This window comes from Myotis lucifugus, unplaced genomic scaffold (genome assembly GCF_000147115.1).
Source record: "Myotis lucifugus unplaced genomic scaffold, Myoluc2.0 scaffold_539, whole genome shotgun sequence".
In the NCBI taxonomy this organism is placed as follows: domain Eukaryota; kingdom Metazoa; phylum Chordata; class Mammalia; order Chiroptera; family Vespertilionidae; genus Myotis; species Myotis lucifugus.
In genome coordinates, this window is record NW_005871587.1 from 231,124 (window position 1) to 246,009 (window position 14,886).

Below are 14,886 nucleotides of genomic sequence, written 5' to 3' on the forward strand. Positions count from 1 at the left end.
GGTTGTGGGACTTTAATGAAATAAATGGAGGCAAAGCGTGTCATGCTTGTCACAAGGTAAAAACTTAATACATCGCATTATTATCATTATTATTAAAGGTGAATTTTGCCGAAACCAGTTTGGCTCAGTGGATAGAGCGTCGGCCTGCGGACTGAGGGGTCCCGGGTTCGATTCCAGTCAAGGGCATGTACCTGGGTTGCGGGCACATCCCCAGTGGGAAATGTGCAGGAGGCAGCTGATCGATGTTTCTCTCTCATCGATGTTTCTAACTCTCTATCTCTCTCCCTTCCTCTCTGTAAAAAATCAATAAAATATATATTTTTTAAAAAAAGGTGAATTTTGTCATCAAAGTGAGACAAGAACCAAGGCAGGGATGAGGGTGGACCCTGGAGATTTGAATGACATGTTAAAGATACAGGCTTTTTTTTTTTTTGCATCTGATATATGACATGAATATTTGTATGAATTGATAATTAAAACTTACAATGTATTTCACTGTGTATTCTAGTCCTGCAAGAATAACTGAATGTGTGTTTAAAATTCCACACTCTTTGCAACTTAAAAGTCTTTTAGTCCTTTGTTTTGTAGAATTTCATTTATTCATTTTATGTTTGTGTCGGTAATTTGCACCTGGTAAAAAAAATTTCAAAAACTACAAATGGGCCCTAACTGGTTTGGCTCAGTGGATAGAGCGTCGGCCTGTGGACTGAAGGGTCCCAGGTTCGATTCCAGTCAAGGGCATGTCCATGGTTGCGGGCACATCCCCACTAGGGGGTGTGCAGGAGGCAGCTGATTGGTGTTTCTCTCTCATCGATGTTTCTAACTCTCTAACCCTCTCCCTTCTTCTCTGTAAAAAATCAATAAAATATATATTTTTAAAAACTTCAAATGGGTAACTAGCACCAAAAAAATCTGTTTTCTCTAACCTCTGTCCCCTGACCCCAACTCAGTTCCCTTCCCAGAAGTCACCACCACAAATAGCTGTGTGTCTCCTCTCAGAACCAGTTTGATTTTACAGGCAGATCGCCAGGGAGTTAAGATTTTTTGTGATGAATGATGGAATGGCACTTAGTTGCTTAATGATTATGTTAGGCACCTACTGTATACCACTGGAGTAAAGCCAGTAGACACCCTTGAGATATAGTCCAGTGGAGAAGGCTGAGGGATTGGCATTGGCGGGGGGTGTCTTCAGGGTCTGTGGGATGAGGTCTCAGAGTTGGCTTCTCTGAAGCTGTAACCTGGGAGTTAAGGGTTGAGGGTCCATTGGCAGTTTGTCCAGAGAAGAAATGGTGTTCCAGGCTGAGGGAGCAGAGTTTACGAAGCCTGGGAATGAGTAGGGGGTGACAGGGTGGGGAGCCGAACCTTCCTGATGGCCACATGCTTTGTTTTCAACTCCTTCACTTATGTTGAACCCACGTCTGGGTCTTTGCAAGAATATCCCTGAAAGAATAATTGTGGATGTGCGTTTAACATTCCACAGTTCCTTCTGCTTAGAGCATGCTTTTCCCAGAGCTCCACATGGCTTGATCTCTCACTTCCTTTGATTCTTTTCTCAAAAGGTCACCTCTAGCAAGAAGCCTGTCTTGACCACCCTATTTTTTTGTCTTTTTCTATTGACCATCCTTTTTAAAATTGCAGTCCCCACCCCTTGCCCTTTTGACTCCCTCATCTTGCCCCATTTTTCCCATCAGTATTTATGTTCTAACATCCTACATAATCCTCCCCTTTTTAAATGCTTTTTGTCTGTTTTCCCCATTAGAATATAAACTTCTCCAGGGTAGAAATTATTTATATATACATATATACTTATATATATATATATATTGATTTCATAGAGGAAAGGAGAATGAGAGAGAGACAGAAACATCAATGATAGAATCATTGATTGGCTGCTTCCTGCACGCCTTCTACTGAGGATCAAGCCAGCAACTCTGGCATGTGTCCTAACCGGGAATTGAACCTCGACCTCCTGGTTCATAAGTTGATGCTCAGCCACAGAGCCATGCCAGCCAGGTTCCAAGTCAGAAAGAAATTTTGCTCCCTTTTGTTCCCTGCTATAGCCCAGCATGGAGCCTAGTACCTGTAACACGGTAGGGGCTCAATACATGTTTCTTAAGCCAATTCCTTCTCATTGCCCTGTTGCAGAGGTATTACCAGAAACAGAGAAAGCACTCCCATTGTATTAAGGTCTCTATCCCCCTGAAGTCACAGGCGCATAAAGTACCCAGTAAATGATAATTTACCCGATGGCACTGGAGTCACATAGACACAGGTTCAAATCCAGGGGCTGCTGCTAATTGGCCGCACGTTTATCGGCAAGTGGTTAGCTCTTCCGGGGGTCTAATTAGTAAGTGTGACACACACAAACCTTCCCCCCCTGAGCTGTGTGGAGGATCAGAGTTCTCTTTCCTTCCATTTATGCTCCCCACTGTCCTTTTTCTCCTACAGAGGGAACCTTATAAACAGGGATCAGATCACATCCCTCCTCTGCTCAGAACCCTCTTACTTCCCATTTCCCTTAGAGCCAAAGCCAAAGTCCTCCCTGCATCCGACAAGGCCCTTCAGGACTTGTCCTCACTCTTTGGTTTCTGGCCACAGTGGTCTTATCACCAGACCTGTCACTCCCACGCCAGTCGCAGGGCCTTTTCATCTGTCATTCCTTCTCCTGGACCACTCTCCCCTGAATGTCTTCATGGCTCACTCCCTCATCTCCTTAAAGGTCACCTCAGCTGACACTGGGTCTAAAATCACGGCTCCCTTCCTACCTTACATTCTGCTGCCTTCCCAGGTGTCATGTGTTTCCAGAACGTTCACCATATACTAACAGACGACACCGTGTTCTTATTTTCCTGATGCTTGTCTGTGTCTCCCACTAGAACGTCAGCTCCTAGAACAGGGTTCTTTGTTTCTTTCACTGCTGGACTCCATTGCTAAGAAGGGCACCCAGTATGTTCTCCGTACATAGTAATTGAACAAATAGGATGTAGAGAAAGCACTTTGCACAGGGCTCTGCACCTCCCCCCCACCCCCGCCCCCGGCAGCATATTGATTTTTGAGCCTTTAATGAAAGAGGAATAATGGCCTTGAGACCTGCATACTGCAAGGCTCAAAGTTTGGCCATTTTGGCCTAAGCCTTGGTGGAGGTCAAAGGTCAACATGTCCAGCTCAGGCCTGTGGATCAAAGGCTCAACGGCAGGTAACCTCTGTCTCCAGTATCAGCCTTGTGACTCTGCTGGCCACAAGCATGATAGCAATTTAGGGAAGACACATCATAAACTGGAGGGCCCCCCAACATCTGGTCTTTCCTAGGCCCGCCCCCCCATCACTGTGCCAAGGTTTTCACAAAGGCCAGAGGTCAAGGCTGCAATATTGGGGGCAGCCCTCAGGAGATGCAGAGCATGGGTGCAGGCTTGATGGGGGGGATCTGACCTACTGGGGGGAGCTGTCTAAAGTGCCCCCTCGCCACCTGCCAGAACATCTGCTGTGTGTTTGCAGCTCAGTTTGTGGGTAACTGCCAAGCCCTGGAGGAGGAGTCTCCCATTGAGTCACCCCTCCACCCCCAGGATGGGCCTGATTTGCATAGTCATTTCCATGCCATTTTAGTTACCTTCAGTTTAACCGCAATAGGAATTTGGAGAAAAGAAAGAAAGAAGAAAAAAAAAAAAGGCACAGAACCAGCACTCCAGTCAGGTCTTGGCAGAAATTCAAACCCTCCTCAGGGCTTGAAACCCTGGGGAGGCACATGGGCTCATTGGGTCTCAATTTCCTCCTCTGTACAGTGAGGTGTAATTGAGCCTGCCTCACAGGGTGTGTGCCCAGCTTGAGCCTGTGTACCCTCAGACACCCACTTCCCCCGCCGACCCTGTCCCATGGCTCGAGGCTGACCCCTGCACACATTTCCCTTGTCCACTGGTTTCTGCCCAGGTTTTGCCAGTGGCAGGCACTGAGGGTAGATTGGAAGGCAGGAGGATGGGAGAAGCCAGAATATTTCTTCCAAAAGGCTCTTGGCAACATCTCCCACTGGATAAGGCCTGCCTAAGTGCTCATTTCTTTTTTTTTAAATATATTTTTATTGATTTCAGAGAAGAAGGGAGAGGGAGAGAGATGGAAACATCAATGATGAGAGAGATTCATTGATTGGCTGCCTCCTGTACACCCCCCACTAGAGATTGAGCCCAAAACCTGGACATGTGCCCTGACCGGGAATTGAACCATAACCTCCTGGTTCATAGGTCGACGCTCAGCCACTGAGCCACACTGGCCAGGCCCTATGTGCTCATTTCTAGTCTCACCCTGTTTACACTCCGGTTTCGTATCTATGTAACCAACCCCTGTATTAAATCCCCTCTGTTTGAAATATTTCTATTTTTCTGATGTAAGGCAGCTGTGAGGGATTTTGTTTGTTTTTGTTTTAAGATACAATTTAGAGACAATGAAGTCTCCCTTTATCAGTGTACAGTTCTGCAAGTTTCCACAGACATATATAGTCATGTAACCACCACCACAATCAAGTCATAAAACAGTTCCATTACCAAAAACTTTCCCCCTTCTGTAGTCAAGTCCTCCCTAACCCCCAGGCCCTGCCAGTTACTGGTCTGTTCATAGTCCCTGTAGTTTGCCCATTTCTAGAACGTCATAGAAATGGAATCATACAGCCTATAGCCTTTGGTATATGGCTGCTTTCCCTCCTTATAATGCATTTGAGATTCATCCACGTTGTTATTTATAACTGGCTCCTTCCTTTTGGAACTGGTGGTTCCAAATATATTCCTGAGTGACCTGTGTAAGGAGGGACTGCAGTTTGTCTCCATTCCCTAGTTAGGGCAGCTGCTGTGATGTTTGTTTGTTTTTTAATCCTCACTGGAAAGTATCTTTTCCATTGATTTTTTTTTTTTTTTTAGAGAGAGAGTGGAGGGAGGGAGGGAGGAGAGGGAGAGAGAGAGAGAGAGAGAAAAACATCGATACAAGAGAGACTATTACCTTCCCCACATGCCCTGACTGGGCTATGGATTGAATCTGCAACCAAGATACATGACCTAGACCGGGAATCGAACCCGAGACTCGTTGGGCTGGTCCTCTAACCACTGAGCAAAACTGCCAGGGCTGCTGTGAGCTTTTCATGAGCCAATATTTGCAAAATGTTTAGGACAGTAACTGGTGCCGTAAAAATGTGTCAGCCATTACATTTATGCTGGTGGCGGCCGGGGGGTGGGGGTGGGGGGGGCGGTCCTGAGAAGTGGGCCTCAGGTGTTCCCCTCCCCCTCACGGCTTGCCTCTCCTGTCCCTTGTCCGGAAGACAGAGCCCACCCTTCCCAGGCTGGAAGGGCCAAGACGGCATCTGGTGCAGACGTGGCAGGAACTCAGCCCATCCCTGAAGCTGAAAGTGGGCCCCAAGCCCATGGATGGAGGAAACGTCTGCCAAGATCAGCATCTGGAAAGCTTCTCTGCAGCTGGGGCCCCTTCCCCCAGTGCCGGGGTGATGATGAGAAAGTTGGGACCTGTCTCAGACACTTCTTTTTATGCAGTTTCTCCTGCCAAAAGCGGAGAGCTGGGGGTGGGGTGACAGTAGAGACCCAGAGAGGCTTGAGGACAGGCCTGGGCCTCCTTGATCTGGGGGAGTTCAAAGAATCAGAGATCAGAGGGTTTCCCTCACCTGGATCACAGAGAAGAACATCCTATCTCACCAACGACCCATGTGGTCCCGAGTAGTGACCATCATCCTTCTGTCCTGACCCTCTGGGGCAGGGAAGGGGTCGCTGCATCAGGACTGGGGATAAACAAATTCAAATCCTCCCCCTACTGTGTACCTCAGCTTCTTCATCTTTAAATTGGGGTGAGAAGGAAAAGGCAAAACTGTGGAGACAGTAAAAAGATCAGGGGTGCCCCGGCCAGTGCGGCTCAGTGGATTGGGCATCATCCAGTGCACCAAAAGGTTGCTGGTTCTATTCCTGGTCAGATCACATGCCTGGGTTTGGGGCTCGATCCCAGTAGGGGGCATGTAGAAGGCAGCCTATAGATGTTCCCCTCTCACATTAATGTTTCTCTTTCTCTCTCCCTCTCCCTTCCTCTCTCTCTAAAAATCAATAAACTATTCTTTAAAAAAAAAGATCAGGGGTTTGGGGGTAGGGAGGGATGAATAGGCAAAGCACGAAGAATCTTTAGGGGAGGGAAACCATTCTTTATGCGTACAAGTGACTATATGTTTCATCAAACCCACAGGAGGTGCAACACCAAGAGCAAACCACAGGGTAAATTCTGAATTTGGGGTGCTAGTGGTGTATCAATGTAGGCTCATCAATTATAACCAAAGCACCTCTGTGGTGCCATGTTGATAGTGGGGGAGGCTTTGCATGCCTGAGGGCAGCGGGGGGGATATATGAGAAATCGCTGTACTTTCCGCTCGATTTTGCTATGAACCTAGAACTGTCCTAAAAATAAAGCCTATTTAAAACAATAGGATGATGATAATATTCCCCACCTCCTAGGATTGGGAGGGTTGGAGTTGCACTCAGAATAGTCTGTGTCACGTGAGCATTAGCCATTGTCAGTGGCCCTATCACCAGTGGAGGCTGCTCCGAGTCTCTTCACCTCTAGTTTCCCTTCCTGGTAGCTCCCCAAGAGGAGGGCCATTTCCTTCTTCGTCCGCTGTTCTCTCTCAGGAGTCCCCTTAGAGCAGCTTTCCCTGTGACTCCATCTCCCCCACCCCGGCCGACTCTCAGGAAATCCAGGCCTCCCGTGTTTTCCAGTTCTCCAGCCCGTTCCCTCAGCTGACCCAGCGGAGACCTTGTGTTGCCCCAGAAGTGGGAGGTGGGAGGGCCGAGAAGAGGGGACGGAAGTTGCTTATGGGTGTATCTCTGTGTCTCCGAGGATATCACCTTTGTCTAGTAGCCATGGTCTCTCTAACAGACGCCAGATATGTCTGTGGCCTTGACATCATCCCCACCCCCAGGTCCCTGGGGGGGAGGCAAACTGCTGAGCCAGCCCAGGCAAGGGTGTGGGGGGGTCACTTCCTCCCCAGCCTTCAGGTCCCCACAAAGAGCTGAGATTTCCGCTCTGATAGCTCCCCGTCGAGAAGAGACCCAGTTTGCTCTCTGCCTTGTCCCCTGTGTGTTGAACACCTGGTTTCGAGCAGTTGCTCAGGCAACACGTTTCACTTGGCAGAGGACTCAGTAGGTGTCAGTGAACCCCAAGATCTGGCCCTGAAATGAGTGGACGCTGAAATCTGGTTCAGGAAAAGGAGCAAAGTCACGGTCTCTTTCCTTATCTCTGCATCAAAGCCCTGTTACTCTGTTAGAACTGTCTGGCTTCTTCACTGTCTCCTCCATCAGACTGTCAGGACTGGGTGGCAGAGACCCAGGAGGCATCACCAGAACCAGCACAGAACATTATATGAATATACTAGAGGCCCAGACACAAAATTCGTGCACTGTGGGGGGAGAGGGGTGTCCCTTAGCCCAGCCTGCACCCTCTCCAATCTGGGACCCCTCGGGGGATGTCCAACTGATGGCTTAGGCCCACTCCCCGCTTCTGGCTGAGCAGCGCTCCCTCTGTGGGAGCACACTGACCACCAGGGGGCAGCTCCTGCATTGAGCGTCTTCCCCCTGGTGGTCAGTGCGCGTCATAGCGACCAGTCCTTCCACCGTTCGGTCAATTTGCATATTAGCCTTTTATTATATAGGATATGCTGCACACATATATGTAGCATTAATATAATCTTTATGCATTTCTTTGTTAATCATGTAAACATGTTTATTTTTTAAATACTTTTAAAAATATCCTCACCTGAGGATAAGTAAATTGATTTTAGAGAGAGGGGAAAGGAGAGAGAGAGAAACATTGATGTGAGAAACATCAAATCGGGGATGTGTTGCCTCCCGTACTTGCCCTGAACAGCAGGTGATTAAACCTGCAACCCAGGTACATACATGCCCTTGACCAGTAATCAAACCCAAGACCCTTTGGTTCTTGGGCTGGTGCTCTAACCACTGAGAAAATGGGGCCAGGGCAACATATTTTGTTTTGTTTTAATTGTTTAAAAATATGTTTTTATTGGGTGGTGGGTGGGTGGGTGGGAAGAGATCAACCAAGAACTTTTATATATATATATATATATATATATATATATATATTTTATTGATTTTTTTACAGAGAGGAAGGGAGAGGGATAGAGAGTTAGAAACATCAATGAGAGAGAAACATCGATCAGCTGCCTCCTGCACACTCCCCACTGGGTATGTGCCCGCAACCAAGGTAGATGCCCTTGACTGGAATCGAACCTGGGACCCTTGAGTCCGAAGGCCAATGCTCTATCCACTGAGCCAAACCGGTTAGGGCCAACCAAGAACTCGTATGCATATATGCATAACCCATGCACACAGACAATAGGGTGGTGAAAGCCTGGGGTGGGGCAGGCTAGAAGGGGTCAATGGGGGAAAATGGGGGACATATGTAATAGTTACAATAAAGATTTTTTAAACATATATTTTATTGATATTTTACAGAGAGGAAGGGAGAGGAATAGAGAGCTAGAAACATCGATGAGAGAGAAACATCAATCAGCTGCCTCCTGCACACTCCCCACTGGGTATGTGCCCGCAACCAAGGTACATGCCCTTGACTGGAATCGAACCTGGGACCCTTGAGTCCACAGGCCAATGCTCTATCCACTGAGCCAAACCGGTTAGGGCCAACCAAGAACTTGTATGCATATATGCATAACCCATGCACACAGACAATAGGGTGGTGAAAGCCTGGGGTGGGGGCAGGCTAGAAGGGGTCAATGGGGGGAAATGGGGGACATATGTAATAGTTACAACAATAAATTTTTTTAAAAAAAGAACTTGCACTTATAGTGTAAAAACAAAAAATCTGTTTTTATTGAATTCAGAGAGGAAAGGAGAGGGAGAGAGAGATAGAAACATCAATGATGAAAGAGAATAATTGATCGGTTGCCTCCTGCATGCCCCCACACTGGGGATCAAGCCTGCAACCCGGGCATGTGCCCTGACTGGGAATCGAACCGTGACCTTCTGCTTCATAGGTCAATGCTCAACCACTGAGCCATGCCGGCCGGGCAACACGTTTATTCTTAATATAAATTTGTTAGTATTTATAAGTTGAATAATAATATCGATATCTTTATTAACAGTGCTTTGCATATTTATATTGATGATGATTATTATTACAGGAATGATTTTTACAACTAAACGTCTGGTGATTTGTTACCTTTTATTTAATTTTTATGTCTTTGTAAATGTTTTGAATTGGTAATATAAACTAAAAATTTCAAACAGTGTTACAGGGCACAGGATGAAAAGTTTGACACCCTCTCACCTATCCTCCTGCCCCCCGCTCAGTTCCCCTCCGAGGTTAACCGCTGTGACGGGTGTCTTGTGCCTTCTCCCAGAGAGGCAAATGTGTGTGTATTTATACAGCCCTTATAAATACACCCAGAAGTTCAGGCAAACAATGCAAACTGTTCTACATTGAGCTTTTTTCAAGTTAACACGTTGAAGACAATTTCACTCAGTACAAACAAGGCTACTCCATTTTAATTTTGTAATAGGCATTAATGGGTCCATTTTTTCAATATATTTTTTTATATTGCATCAATGACGAGAGAGAATCATTGATGGGCTGCCTCCTGCACGCCCCCTACTGGGGATCGAGCCCGCAACCCAGGCCCTTGACAGAAATCGATCCTGGGACCCTTCAGTCTGCAGGCTGATGCTCTATCCACTGAGCCAAACCGGTTAGGGCTTAATGGGTCCATTTTAATTTCCTTTTTCATCATTTTGCTTTTCAATACCCTTTATGAAGGTATCAAGCAGTTTAGTTTTTTTTTTTGGTTCATTAATTTCAGCTTTATTGACCTAAAAAATTATAAGGTATTTAAAGCACACATCATAGTGATTTGATATACGTATACATTCTGAAAGAGTTCTCCCATTGATTTCATTAATACATCCATCACCTCACTTATTTATCTGTTTTTGTGAGGTGTTGTGTGTGTGTGTGTGTGTGTGAACATTTAAGTTCTACTCTCAGCACATTTCAATATCATACAATATTATCAACTATAGTCACCATGTTTCACATTCGATTCTCAGACCTTATTTCATCTTATTGCTGAAAGTTCGTAGCCTTTACCAACCTCTCCCCATTTCCCTCACCCCAGCCCCTGGCAACCACTTTCCTACTCTCTGTTTCTATGAGTTTGACTTCCTTTTTTTAGATTCCATATACAAGTGATACCATGCACTATTTGTCTTTCCCTGTGATTTTTTTCACTTGGCATAATGCCCTCAAGGTCCACTCATGTTGTTGCAAATGACAGGACTCCTACTTTTAAGGCTAGATAATATTCCATTATATATATTTTATATATATGAAATTATAAATGGAACATTATATATATGAAAAATATATATCACTTTTTCCTCTTTTTTGTTGTTGTTGTTGTTAATCCTCACCTGAGGATATTTTTCCATTGATTTTTAGGGAGAGTGGAAGAGAGAAGGAAAGACTGAGAGAAACATTGATGTAAGAGAAACACATCGATTGGTTGCCTCCTGCATGAGCCCCGACCAGGGCCTGGGCCGGGGAGGAGCCTACAACCAAGGTAAATGCCCTTGACTGAATCAAACCTGGGACCCTTTGGTCCGCAGGCCAATGCTCTATCCACTGAGCCAAACCGGCCAGGGCTCACATTTTCTTTATCCAGCCATCCACTGATGTCTTGGCTATTGTGAATAATGCTGCAATACACATGGGAGTGGAGATACCCTTTTTCATAATATTGTTGTTGTTTTTTGAAGCATCTACCTTCTCCCTTCTTTTTATTGCACTGTCTGGGTATCAAACAGTTTTAATTTTTTAAAAAATATGTTTTTTTTAATGTATTTTTTAGAGAGAGGAAGGGATAGGGAGAAAGGAGAGGGAGAAAGGAGAGAGAGAAACATACATGAGAGAGAAACAATTAGTGCGGAGGTGAAATACTAAGGTGCAGAGGTGCGTTCGAAGTGGGCTGGCAGCTGAGGGCGCGGTTGTCGTTTTCAATCGGGAGGGAGTCTCAGGCTCTGAGCTCCAGTTCCGGGCGAGTCTCTAGGGACCCAGACTCATACGGGAGAAGCGGGACTGTCTGGCATCGGTCAGAACCCTAGGGCAGCTTTCTCTCCGAGGGGCTTGCAGCGATTACCGGGACACTGAGAAGCAGAGTCTCTGAGGGCAAGACTGAGAGCAGCCATAACTGCTAGCCCCGCCCTGTGGATCTCGTGGGACCCGCCCCACCCAAGCCCTGCAGGGAGACTTTTGCTGGATAGCCTCAGGCAAAGGCTAGATTAGCACCTCCCTAGAGATCCAGGAGCCAGGAAGCCCAGAGGTCAGAGTGGGACCATCCAGTTTGCAGCTCCGTGGAACCATAAAAGACACACTCAGGGGGCAGACTCAGTGAGCACCAAAGCCCCATCGAAGCAAGTCTTGCCCCAGAGGGGTGTCTCCAGCACAGAAGTTCTCCCACTGCAGACACAGCTGATTCTCACAGCCAATTGGCCTGGAGGTCAATTCCTCCCAGTGATAACTACAACAATCAAGGCTTAATTACAAGACTGTGCACAAAGCCCACAAGGGGGTGCACCAAGAGTGTCTACCTCAGGTAATTGGGACACTTAGCACAGATAGGCACTCTATCGACACAGCGAAGCATAAAAAATGCCGAGACAAAGAAACAGGACACAAACGACAGAATTGGAGGAAAGCGAACTGCTGGATATAGAGTTCAAAACCACACTTTTAAGGTCTTTAAAGAACTGTCTAGAAGCCGCCGATAAATGTAGTGAGATCTTCAAGAAGACTGGTGAGACCGCCGATAAATGTAGTGAGATCTTCAAGAAATCTAGTGAAACCCTCGATGTTGTGATAAAGAACCAACTAGAAATTAAGCATACACTGACTGAAATAAAGAATATTATACAGACTCCCAACAGCAGACCAGAGGATCGCAAAAATCAAGTCAAAGATTTAAAATGCGAAGAAGCAAAAAACACCCAACTGGTAAAGCAAAATGAAAAAAGAATAAAAAAAATACAAAGATAGTGTAAGGAGCCTCTGGGACAGTTTCAAGCGTACCAACATCCGAATTATAGGGGTGCCAGAAGAAAAGAGAGAGCAAGATATTGAAAACCTATTTGAAGAAATAATGACAGAAAACTTCCCCTACCTGGTGAAAGGAATAGACTTCCAAGTCCAGGAAGCGCATAGAACTCCAAACAAAAGGAATCCAAAGAGGACCACACCAAGACACATCATAATTAAAATGCCAAGAGCAAAAGACAAAGAGAGAATCCTAAAAGCAGCAAGAGAAAGAAAATCAGTTACCTACAAGGGAGTACCCATACGACTGTCAGCTGATTTCTCAACAGAAACTTTGCAGGCCAGAAGGGAGTGGCAAGAAATATTCAAATTGATGAATGCCAGAACCTACACACCAAGACTACTTTATCCAGCAAAGCTATCATTCAGAGTGAAGGCCAGATAAAGAGCTTCACAGATAAGAAAAAGCTAAAGCGCCGAAAACCAGTTTAGCTCAGTGGATAGAGCGTCGGCCTGCGGGCTGAAGGGTCCCGGGTTCGATTCCGGTCAAGGTGCATGTACGTTGGTTGCGGGCACATCCCCAGTGGGAGATGTGCAGGAGGCAGCTGGTCGATGTTTCTCTCTCATCGATGTTTCTAACTCTCTATCCCTCTCCCTTCCTCTCTGTAAAAAATCAATAAAATATATTTAAAAAAAAGAAAAGAAAAAGAAAAAGCTAAAGGAGTTCATCACCACCAAACCAGTATTATATGAAATGCTGAAAGGTATCCTTTAAGAAGAGGAAGAAGAAGAAAAAGGTAAAGATACAAATTATGAACAACAAATACACATCTATCAACAAGTGAATCTAAAAATCAAGTGAATAAATAATCTGATGAACAGTATGAACTGGTGATTGTAATAGAATCAGGGACATAGAAAGGGAATGGACTGACTATTCTGGGGCGGGGGGAGGGATGTGGGGGGGAGGGAAGAGATTGGACAATAATCGTGCACCTATAGATTAGGACAGTGGGTGGGGAGTGAGGGCGGTGGGTGGGGTGGGAACTGGGTGGAGGGGAGTTACGGTGGGAAAAAAAGAGTAACTAATGTAATAATCTGAACAATAAAGATTTAATTTAAAAAAAAATTGGCTGACTCCTGCACTCCCTCTACTGGGGATCAAGCCTGAAACCCAGTGCCTGTGCCCTGACAGGGAATCTAACCAGCAACTTCTTGGTGCATAGGATAATGCTCAACCAACTGAGCCACACCAGCTGGGCAAGCAGGCTTAATTTTTAATTTAATTTATTGTTGGAATATTTAAACATGTTACAGTAATGTGCACGTTACAACAGCCAAAAGGTACAAAGGATTCATAGAGTGGAACCGCCTCCTCCCCCAGGACATTTACCAGAGGCTTCTTGCAATATTCTGGATATTCTGCACACATCAGGTAGAACATCAGCCACAAGGGGCCAGGAGTTTTGCCTGTTTTGTACCCTGATTTGTCTCTATCCTTTAGAACAGTGTCTGGCACCTACCAGATGTTTAGTGTATTTGGTAAATAAACATATAAGCAGGTTACTTATGCATGTTCACAACTAGTGCAGGCCGAATGAGGAAAAGAGGGGAAAACTCAAGAACCAGATAGAGGATGGGCCCCAGGTTGGAAGGCAGGGTACAACTTGGACCTGGCAGCGAGGGCGGGGCAGCCATGGGCAAAGGCAGGTAGGCTGTGGGTTGCGTCTTCTAGGGGACAGGAGGCAGCGCCGAATTCTGGGATCCTATCAGGGCAAAAATCAGTTCTGTATTTGGGACAGTGCGTGGCACATGGTAGGAACTTGATTATTTTTTAAATGAACACACAATAGGCCTTGGTGCCTAATTGCTGCGTTGACACACAGTAGGTGCTTCGTGGCTCCTTGTTGAGTAAAGGGGATCCCGTGCTCTCCTCCAATTCCAGGGTCCCAGGGATGGGCCAGAATAAATCTGTACTTGCAGACAGCTGTTTCAGGTTCAGGCCACCTGGCCAGGAGGGACATAAAGTCACGGGGCCGAGTGACGTCAAGCTCCAGCCGGTTCTCACGGGAGGGCCTGGGAGGGGCAGGGCCCCGGGGAGGGGGGGGGGGGCGCGGACAAAGGGACTGGCGCACCGCCCCCGCCGGCCTCCGCGCGCGCCGGGCAGCCAGACCACATCTGGAATTCATTGCTGCGGCCTCTCAAAAGGGGAGGAGAGGAGGGCGGGGCGAGTGGGGGGGCCAAGGAGGCGCCTCTCCTCGCCGCCCCGCTCCGTCTAGTCTCAGCCCCGCGACGCAGCCGAGACCGGGGGGAGCCCCAGCGCCAGACGAGGACGTTCCGGGGAACGCTGATGCCAAAAGCCCCTTCCCGCCAAGGGGCCGGGACCCGGGTCCCGCCTAGCCACGGGTGAGCATGCGTGGCAAGGGGGAAGGAATCAAAAGGCCGGGCTCGGTCCTTCTCGGGTCGCGGGATTCCGAGCCGTGGCGGCGGGGGTGGGGGGCCTGGCCGGGGTCGGGGGCGCGCACGCGTCGCCGTGCCCCCCGCTGCACCGGGGAGTGGTCGTCGTGCGCCCTCTCCACGACTCCGGGCGGCCCCCACGGGCTCGGCCGCGAACCCCTGACTGCGCTTACCCAGCGGCAGGAAGTTGGCTCCGAGAAGGCGGAATCCAAGCCCTTTTGACCGGAGCCTGGAGGCAGGACAGCTTGCCGGGGAGTTTGGGGAGTGCGTAGGAGGTGGGTAGGGCGCCCCTCTTGGCTAACTCCGGTTGAGCAAAAGGTGCTGCGCGCGCGGAGCCGC

The 14,886-nt window shown here is 47.4% G+C and overlaps 1 protein-coding gene and 1 long non-coding RNA gene across 2 annotated transcripts in view; one reads left to right on the forward strand and one right to left on the reverse strand.

The window, feature by feature from the left end:
• Positions 1-13,360: 13,360 nt before the first annotated feature.
• On the reverse strand, positions 13,361-14,880 carry LOC106694616. The gene is made up of 2 exons (XR_001345651.2): positions 14,721-14,880; positions 13,361-14,097 (listed from the first exon to the last, which is right to left on the reverse strand). It is a non-coding gene; the product is annotated as an uncharacterized LOC106694616 (long non-coding RNA).
• S1PR2 (sphingosine-1-phosphate receptor 2) overlaps positions 14,802-14,886 on the forward strand; it is a 7,594-nt gene continuing 7,509 nt past the window's right edge. Inside the window, exon 1 of the mRNA XM_014446449.2 lies at positions 14,802-14,822. The gene's annotated coding sequence lies outside the window, so the exon portion shown is untranslated. The remainder of the gene's footprint in view (positions 14,823-14,886) is intronic.